This window comes from Ixodes scapularis, unplaced genomic scaffold (genome assembly GCF_016920785.2).
Source record: "Ixodes scapularis isolate PalLabHiFi unplaced genomic scaffold, ASM1692078v2 PGA_scaffold0__279_contigs__length_252992795, whole genome shotgun sequence".
In the NCBI taxonomy this organism is placed as follows: Eukaryota; Metazoa; Arthropoda; class Arachnida; order Ixodida; family Ixodidae; genus Ixodes; species Ixodes scapularis.
Window position 1 is genome coordinate 126,891,886 of NW_024609835.1, and position 9,301 is coordinate 126,901,186.

General features: G+C 44.0%; 1 pseudogene; it reads right to left on the minus strand.

The window, feature by feature from the left end:
* Positions 1-7,122: 7,122 nt before the first annotated feature.
* LOC120840112 lies at positions 7,123-8,131 on the minus strand (annotated as a pseudogene).
* Between the last annotated feature and the right edge of the window lie 1,170 nt (positions 8,132-9,301).

Consider the following 9,301-nt stretch of genomic DNA (forward strand, 5'->3'; position numbering starts at 1 on the left):
AATTAGAGTTTTCGATAATTCAATTCCTTTCAATTCCTAGGAATGGAGGCACTGAGCCCATTCCCACTCCTGGAATGGCTGAATCATTCCATTCCATTCCTTTAATTCCTAAACGTAAAAATTGGCACTTGACAGCTACATTTTGTAGCCGGCATAAGCAGCATAAAGCTGACATTATCAAATGCAGAGACAATTGCAAAAAACAAAAAAAGCTAAATTCCTTAAAAAAGCACTGATTTTTACTAAGCAAACCGCTGGTGGCAGAAAGTGTTTATTTACAATGTACTGCAAACATCGAGAAAGCCCCTTGATATGTCGATGCTTGTTTAAGACATCGGTCTCGTGACCACGTGGCTCGCAAGAAACAGCAAAACTGAAATCCACTCAATTTCTTTTCTTTTTTTTAATCTTTTCTTGCATTGGACTTTTAAGACATACGCGGCCAGCGTGTTTGTTTGATAAGACCATAAAAATATCCAGTTCGTGCGTGGAGAAGGAATAAGCTATATTACTGTATTCTTCAAATACAGCAAAACTGCTAGTACACTGCTGGAAGCGACTCCATACACAGTGGGCAAGAACACATCTTCTGACAAAATGCAACCTCTGCGGCGCAGCACGCGGGACTGTATAGACCATGTCACGCAACCTGTTTTAAAACGCATAAGTTCCCGTTTGCTGTACGAATCTCGATATTTCTTATCATATTCAATTCAATTTTTGGCTGGTCCGCCTGCCCTTTTCCACCCTTCGCATACTCATTCTCGTGTTTCCTCTTCAGATGGCGAATGAAGTTCGATGATATACGCCGACTGCACCATGTATTGTTTCGTTGCACAACTTTCAGCGTGCAGCTTGCTTATTTTCTTCGCGACTAATGTAGAAAAATGTCTTCTACGATGCCATGACTCGATCTGCATTTATCTTGTCTTCTCGTCCGAATAGACCGATCTCACCAGCCAGTCTGACTACGCCACCGCTGCCGCAGTGCATCGAGGGAACTTTAGTCTTTCTGCACGTGCGACAACGCCGCTGGAGCTCTATGCGTGTGGAGCACCAGACGGCACGAGCTGTCGCATGCACGGCCGTCTGCCTGCTATGAACTAAAGTTATGGCGGCGTCAGGCATGCGCCGAACGCTTAGTGAGATCGGTCTATTGTAATGTTCCTCTTCGCGCTGATCGAGTGGCAGGTTCAGGCAGCAGACGGCACCAACCGATTTATTCTTCTACCTCGATGTCGGTGTTTCGCGTTGTGGCGACGGGTCGGGAGTCAACGTTGACAAAGCTCTTCACACCAAGATACAATTAATGGGGTGATACCGCACCGTTCGAATTGACATTCCCCGTGTTTCCTCAACAACACCGTCCAACTGACTTCTCACCGCCTCAAAAAGGGTCCAGGACAAGGAGCACGAATGCAGACCGGACAGCCGAGACGCGCGGAAGCCAAAACCTCAGTGGCAGCTAGCACCCAGCTCTCCTTCTCAGTTGCCCTAACAGCAACGGTCGCGCCTCGTCTGGCGCGGGACGATCTTTCTGCAAGTCTAGTCAGTTCGGTCACACCAAGAGCGGTGATGATAGTCTACTTCACCTTACGATGGACCTCAACAGACAGCACGAGAGCCATCGAAACCTATCCCGTGCTTTCTGCGTGTCGCGTGACCCTGCAGTCCCGCTCACGGTGCTGGATCGCCTAGGGTGACTCGTAGCGTCCGCAGCGGTCCATCGCAAGGTGAAACGAAGTATGCAGAGACTGAAGTCAAAGGAAATGAGCGGGAGTCCGCTAGCTTGCTTGTAACCCCAACCCACTAAAACATAGAACACAGAAAACAAGCATCGGAACAAAGCCCAAGTAATGGGGGACTTACACTACAAATGCAGTATAAAAAACAAGCCTCGGAGCCAAGCGCAAGAGGAGAAGAGGGAAGTGAATCTTGCTTTGTTTTAATGCCAAAGCAAACCCACACTTCGCACTTCAAAGAAGTGCGCACGAATGAACGTGGAAGGCAGCATGATTGGCTGCCTGCTAAACAACGCGCCTCGAACTATAAGAAAACAATACCTGATCATCTTTCGACGTTGCCCGAGTCAACGAGTTATCAGAGCTCTGCGAGTTATGAGTCGCTTCCGCTCCCAGATCTCAGTCTGTGCGCGCGCGTGCATTCTACAAACCGTCGCAGCAACAACAAAAAAAGCATTGCAAGAAGGACGATGAGGAGTTGTGCATGGTGGTTTCTTTCTTTGCCGCTCCCTTTTCTCTTGCTTGGTGCTTGGTTTCTTGTTTCGCTCTCGTGTAACGCCATCGAAGCCCGATTCGACGCCTGCGCGTCCGCGAAAGGCGCCAGATTAACCCCCTCCCCCCCTTTCCCCCTTTGCTCTTTGCTTTGACGCTTGTTTTTTGTATTGCATTTTTTAGCATATAAATCTGTTAGGGCTCCACGCGGGCTAGCAGTTTCCCGCTCATTTTATTTCTGAGCAACTGACACACTGACTGGCTCGGTTTAGCTGACCGTAAGCACTAAAAAAAAAAAAGAATAACCGTGCCCATTTCATTCCCATTCCATTCCGGGCAAAAGGCACTTAATTCCATTCCCATTCCATTCCCCTGAACGTTGCCGCCATTCCATTCCCATTCCATTCCGGGGTCGTGAAAATGCGGAATGATTCCGGAATCATTCCAACTCCGGAGTGGCAACTCCGCACCACTGCTGAAGAAGGTACGCACACAGCGGCACGACCGCCACAAAGGCTGCTCATGCGACGTCACTCAAAGCCGTGTATAGACAGGCGCGTTTTAAGCCCTGGTCACACAACTGTACAAAAAACAGTCTGCAGGCATTGCCTGAGGCCTTCCTTGCAGGACGGTCACATTGGTCACACAAGAACTGAGTGTAGACGCGTGTTCGAAGCGTAGATGTATGTACGAACTTGAAACATGCTGCGAACATGCATGAGGCCTGTGCGCAGACAATTCTCTCATTCTGTCTGGAGCAAACATCGTGTCGTTTGTATAACATATGAGTAGCGTGCGTGCATGCGGCTTATGGGGAAAGGAGCGCGGGCTAAATCGGGCTTGTTCACTGGCATGTCGTCTTCGTTTTTCTGTTAGTTTCAACGTAACGCGCGGGAAATAGCCCCACCAAAAGCGTCGCTGTGGAGAGCTCACTACGGCGCCTTATAGTAATAGTAGTACTTATTCTGCTTTCATGGACGGAAATAAAGGCAATGTCATAAAGTAAAGTCAGACGGTGTTGCGGTTGACCATGCGATGACTTGAAGCCTCGATCGCGTTCCTCACGCCCACTATCGAACTTGTTGCGTGAAACGGATGAGAAATAGTTGAAATCAGAGCTCGTGACGTCTTTTAGGGGGTATCGACGTGCATGGCTCAACCCAGGGTCACTAAATGAGCTACGCTTAGAGCAGGGGTGCGCGACTAAAAAATTAGGCGGGCCAAAATTACGTTTTTAAAAACTGTGCGAGCCACATCGAGTGTGACGTGTTACACATTTTGGCTGCGGTCATGCTTCCGATATCAGATGTCATCGCATTCGTTGCCGTCTTTAGCCCATCTCGCAATATCATGTCCGTCATGGCAGATCGAAGGCGGTTCTTGTCCGGTCATCAGTTAAAAGGTCTGTTCACAAACATACGTGCTCCCGAAAACTAACATCAATTTCCAGGTTTTCGTACTTTTTCTTGTCCAGGTTTTTGTAAACTCAAGCAGCTGAGATTCGCGATGCATAGACTTCTGCGCTGGTGAACACTGGAGGTCGATGAGCTCCAGTTGCATCGTTGGATCGCAGTCCTCCGGGGACACAGAAAAACGATAGCGGAACAAGTCGTAGTTCGCTTTCTCGATCTCCAGTGCTTTAAATCGTTGCTGGAACTTGGAGAGAAGGTTCTCAACGTGTGGCACGTACGTCGCAGTTACCGACTTCTAGTTTTAACCGTTGGGAAAAAGGTTTCTGTCAGGTTGTAAAGTGTGCAAAATTTCCACTTTGGAGCAGCGATGTGAACAGGCGCAACTTTCCTTGGAATGCTAAGATTGTGCTCAACATGTCCGAAATCAGGTTGCCCTTTCGTTGGAGAGCTGTTTTGAGCGCATTTAGGTTGCTTGAAATATCGGTGAGGAATGCCAAATCCCGTAACCACTGCTCATCTTCCAGGTCTGCTGGTTTCCCTTGTTCGCCCAAGAAAGCGATAATGTCGTTCTTGAGAGCGGAAGATGCGACTACAAACATTCCCACGGCTCAGCCAGGGAACACTTTTGTGTGATGCGCGATGTTCATGTCCTTGTACTCAATTTCTTGCAGGCACTCTTGAAGCTTTCAGTGCTGCAATCCCCGAGCACCGTATAAGTTACAATCAACGTCATGACTCTCATCACATGTTCGAACTTCATAACTCTGGCACAAAGCGCTTCCTGGTGCAGTACGCAGTGACATTGCTTCAGTTCCACGCCACTATATGTTTGTAGTAAAGCAACGGCTACATTTCTCTTTACAACCATAGCTGGGGCTCCATCGGTACACACTATGAGAGTTTCCCACGGTAGCTCGAGCTTCTCGACGACGTCGTTGACCTCCTTGCTTATCTCTTCACCAGTAGTCCACCCGTGCATTGAGCAAAGCTTGCCAGTTTTTGAGTTACATCGCAGTTTTCATTGAGACCACGGATGAAAACAAGCAGTTGAGAAGTCTCCTTGATAGCTGTCCTCTCATTCAAAGCAAGAGAGTAGTACACAAAGTGACTGCAATTCTTCTCCAGCTGTTTTCATAAGTCGTCAGCTATATCGTGCACACGTCACTGTGTGCAGTCATTCTTGACGAGCTCAGATTTTGGAAGACCGACTTCTTGTCCGGGCACATTTCTTCGGAAGCAACCAGAAGGAACTCTTTTATGAAATCACCATCAGTAAATGGACGACCTGAACGAGCTATCTTTTGAAATATCCGAAAAGAAGCCCTCGTAGCTGCTTTAGACATGTTTTTTTTTTTGTTTGTTTTTTTGTGAAGATTTGTTGCTCAGCAAGTATACTTCCGCTTTAAGTTTTCAAATTTTAATCCGAAAGGGCGCTGAGGTCGCGGGCGTGTTTTGTGTCGTAGTGGCGACAGACGTTGTACTCGTTAGACACGGCGAGGGACTCGCGCTGCACAAAGCAGATGCACTTTTTTTTTTTTTCATTCATTCAATGCTTTATTTTCAAACTTGCTTTCAAAATACACAAAAACTGTTTGGACCCATAGCCGTTAAGGCTAGTCCGGGGCCCAATCGTAATATAGGTTCAAAAAGCGGCAGAATACAATAGACTCATACAATGCGCAAAAAAAAAAAAAAAGAAATCACGTTCTAGAAAGTAATTAGCTTAACTGCATTTCATAATCACGAAAGAATCGTTTTAAGGAGGGCAGAAAGTTGTTTTCCAACTTTATAATAATAGCTGTATCTCATTCCAAACTAGAGCACCACAAAATTCTATCAGCCTTTGTCCATATGCATTATGGCATGGCGGTAAATTAAACATATAATTCGCTGCAGCCCTTGTTTGTCTCCTGGGAGATCGAAATAAATTCAAAGAAAGGAATTCATTAGACTCTATGATTTTACGAACTGTGTGAGCTATTTTTAATTCGTAAATACAACTAAATGGCAACACGTTTAGCGATTGGAAAAGCGGTCTACTAGGGTTAGTGTTTTTTGAAAATGTTATAAATCGTATCGCCCGTTTTTGCAAGCGAGTTACCGGATCTAAGTATGTAGCGTAAGTATTACCCCAGGATTCAATACAATAGACCAGCTGACTGTGGACGAATGCAAAATAGAGTATGCGCAAAATGAATAAATCGAAACATTCGCGTGCCTTTAATAATGTATAACAACCATACGCAATTTTCGAACACATGTGCTTAATTTGGCTTTTCCAGTGCATATCAGAATCAAACAGAACACCTAAATATTTATAACAAGTAACGTGTTGTAATTCCGTATTATCTAATTTTATAACTATCTCGTCGTAATTAATCACCCTTTTCTTGGAATGAAACACCGTATACTTAGATTTATTTAGGTTGATTGTAAGTTGATTGCTTGCGAACCATGACAGTACCCTAATCAATTCCTCATTGATTTTATCCTGCAATTCGCCTAACGTATCCCCAACAAAAATCAGTGCCGTATCGTTGGCTACATTAATGCTTCTGAATATTTTAAAATCGATGTAAAATCATTTACATAAAGAGAAAAAAGAATGGGCCCAAGAACTGAGCCCTGGGGCACACCAGTTAACACCGTTTGGGGGGTAGAGATAACATTATTTATTACTACGCACTGTTTACGGTTAGAGAGATAGCTATTAAACAGCTCCGACGTTTTCCCCCGAAAGCCATACTGATGGAGTTTATAAAACAATATACTATGATTAACTGTGTCAAATGCTTTTTTTTATATCTAAATATACAACAACGGCAATTTTACTTTCATGGAGAGCTCTGTTGAGATGTTGAGTTAGGACAAAAACAGCTGAGGACGTTGATCTATTTGGTCTAAATCCGTGCTGCTTGTGGCAAAATATTGAGTATTTAGTTATAAATTCCTTTATACGTTTGCATATTATTTTTTTCAAAAACTGTGTTAATTGTACGTAAAACTGAAATTGGTCTATAGCTGGACGGTGCCGAAGAATCTCCATCTTTAAAATGGGTATTACCTTAGCTATCTTCAACTCGTTAGGATATATTCCATTTTCTAACGTGTGATTAAACAAATGTAAAAGATGAATACCTAAAATATCAATATTATCTTTTAATAGTTTAATAGGAATTGTATCTAGTCCTGCGGCTTTACCTATTCTAAGATTCCCAACTACTGATATTATTTCATTAACTTCAATTTCTTGCATTACAAAGCTATTTGTAATTGGTGTCAATGACTGCTGGGGATCAGGTACGTGCGGCAACTGAGCTGCGAGGAGAGGCCCTATATTAGTAAAATAATCATTAAAAGTGTCTACCGTGTTCTGTTCGATTAAATCAGGTAATACATGTTTATTTGGACGAAGGCCAATAGCATCATTGACTGTGTCCCAAATTATTTTAATGTTTCCGTCCGCTTGCCTAATTTTAGTTGAGTAATAGTCTTTCTTTCTTTTTCTCAACATAGAAATTGATCTGTTCCTGAAATGTTTAAATTGGCTTAAATAGTAAGTATTATTTTTATGTTGTGTCCATTTATGATACCATTTATCTTTTTCCTTTTTTTTTCCTTTAGTACCCCTAAAATTTGGCTTGTCATCCAAGGACAAACCGGTACATTGTATTTATTAGACGTCGTTTTTACAGCACTCAACATTATCGCGTTTTTGAGACTAGTAAGGAAGTTGTAGTATTCGTTGTGAACGTTTTGATTATACGTGGAGTATATATCTAGTCGTTCTAATACCCTGCGAAGCTGCGCATAATCTATTTTGGTGCGCTGTTCAGGACGACAAGATTTTCTTTTATGAATAATCTCTTTTTGTAAAACAAGAAAAATGGCCAAGTGGTCAGCTATTAAGCTTGGGTAAACACCAGCATGGGCATCCGTATCAGTATTGCAAAGAGCATGATCAATTAACGTACTGGAGGTGCTAGTAATGCGAGTAGGTTCAGTAATGAAGTTGCGTAAGTTGAAAGATTCTAAAAGCAGCGTATAGCTATTATGCGTATCACTAGTCAGATCAATGTTAAAGTCGCCAACAACTACAATGCGATCATTCTGTCCATTAGACAATGCCGTAAGTACTGCCTCGAATTTTACAAGAAAAGAGCTTACTAACGAGCTTGGAGGTCGATACACTACACCGACTATTACGCCACAATCAAGCTTTATAAAAAGTGCTTCAATGACATCATCACTAATAGTGGCAGGCGATAGAACCTGGAAAACAATATTTTCTTTTACAAAAAACGCGACGCCTCCACCTCTCGTATGCGTGTCACCTGGAAGAGATGATAAATTGTAGCCATGCATAAGAATGGTTTCATTGTTTTTTAACCAAGTTTCACTAACAGCGATTACATCAAAACCAGGCACATGCTGGGAAACATGCCCAACTAAAGAGTTAAAGTTTTTTTCGTAAACTACGTACATTGCAATGGAAAATCTGTTCGATGCATCCTCAATCAAGAAGTACCTGTATGCCCACTGGTGATTAAACTTCCGGCCCTCCTGGTAGAGTTTCCTCTTCTTTCGACGAATACAGGAACCCACCTGGTGTTTTTCGCTTCTGCATTGAACTGGTGTTGTTCATGTGGATGGATAAATGTATGAATGGATGTTAATGGCTATGGGGATCTCAAACACGCGGCCCGCGGGCCGCACATGGCCCGCAGGCGACCGGCTACGAGTCCCGGCTAGGGCTAGAAATGGCATGCGCCATCGTGATTTCATCCCGCCGATTCATTTTCGCTCGAAAAGTCGATCCGCTCTTTTAACGTATTCACGTGGTTTTTAATTATCTGTGTTCACTTACCCTTTGTTTCGCTTTATCTTTTGCTTCCCAGCTTTCTGTAGTGTACAGCACTTCGGCTACTGGGCTGGAAGCGTTGAAGGATACATAACTCTCGATGCGAGGAGTAGCTGCCGAAGATAAAGCTACGAGCTCGGGTATTTCGCCTTAAAAAACATCACCATTAAGAAACAAGTATGAATGTTGTAATAGAAATCGTCAGAAAAGCAAGAACTGTCAAATAACTGATAGTTTTTAGAGACACGTTGAGTTCGGTTAATTCCTGAGTGGATTGACTAACGGTAAGTACAGTGTACTTGCTGTCTTGTTCTCTTGAAAATGCGAGCACGTTGACGGGGCGATGTCATTTTAATTATTGCTATCACACCAGGTCAGGGCCCAAAGTAGTCATATAAACAAATCAAATCTAGAAATGTCCCTGGCAAAACTGAGTTTGGAAAAAGCATAGAGCACGAGGTCTCTTCTCGTTTAAATCTTTTATCCCCCCCCTCCCCTCCCCCCCCCCCCCCCCCCCCCCCCAAATCTAACGTCGGCGCTCGGCCTTTCCAATGTCGGCTATCCGGCCCCCATGCTCAAATGAGTTTTAGACCACTGGCCGCTGTACCCTTTGTAACAGGCGGTAACTTGCGCCACCTATAGCCTCAGCCTAAAAAGACAAACCTATGATTCCCCCCGCCCTTCTAAGCCAATTTTCACCCCTAACTATCCCAACAGAAAGGCAGAGGGTTGATAGCCTCCGTGGTGAAAGAGGAAAAGGGGATCTGTTGTGAGAGAGCAAGCAGTTTTCGCAT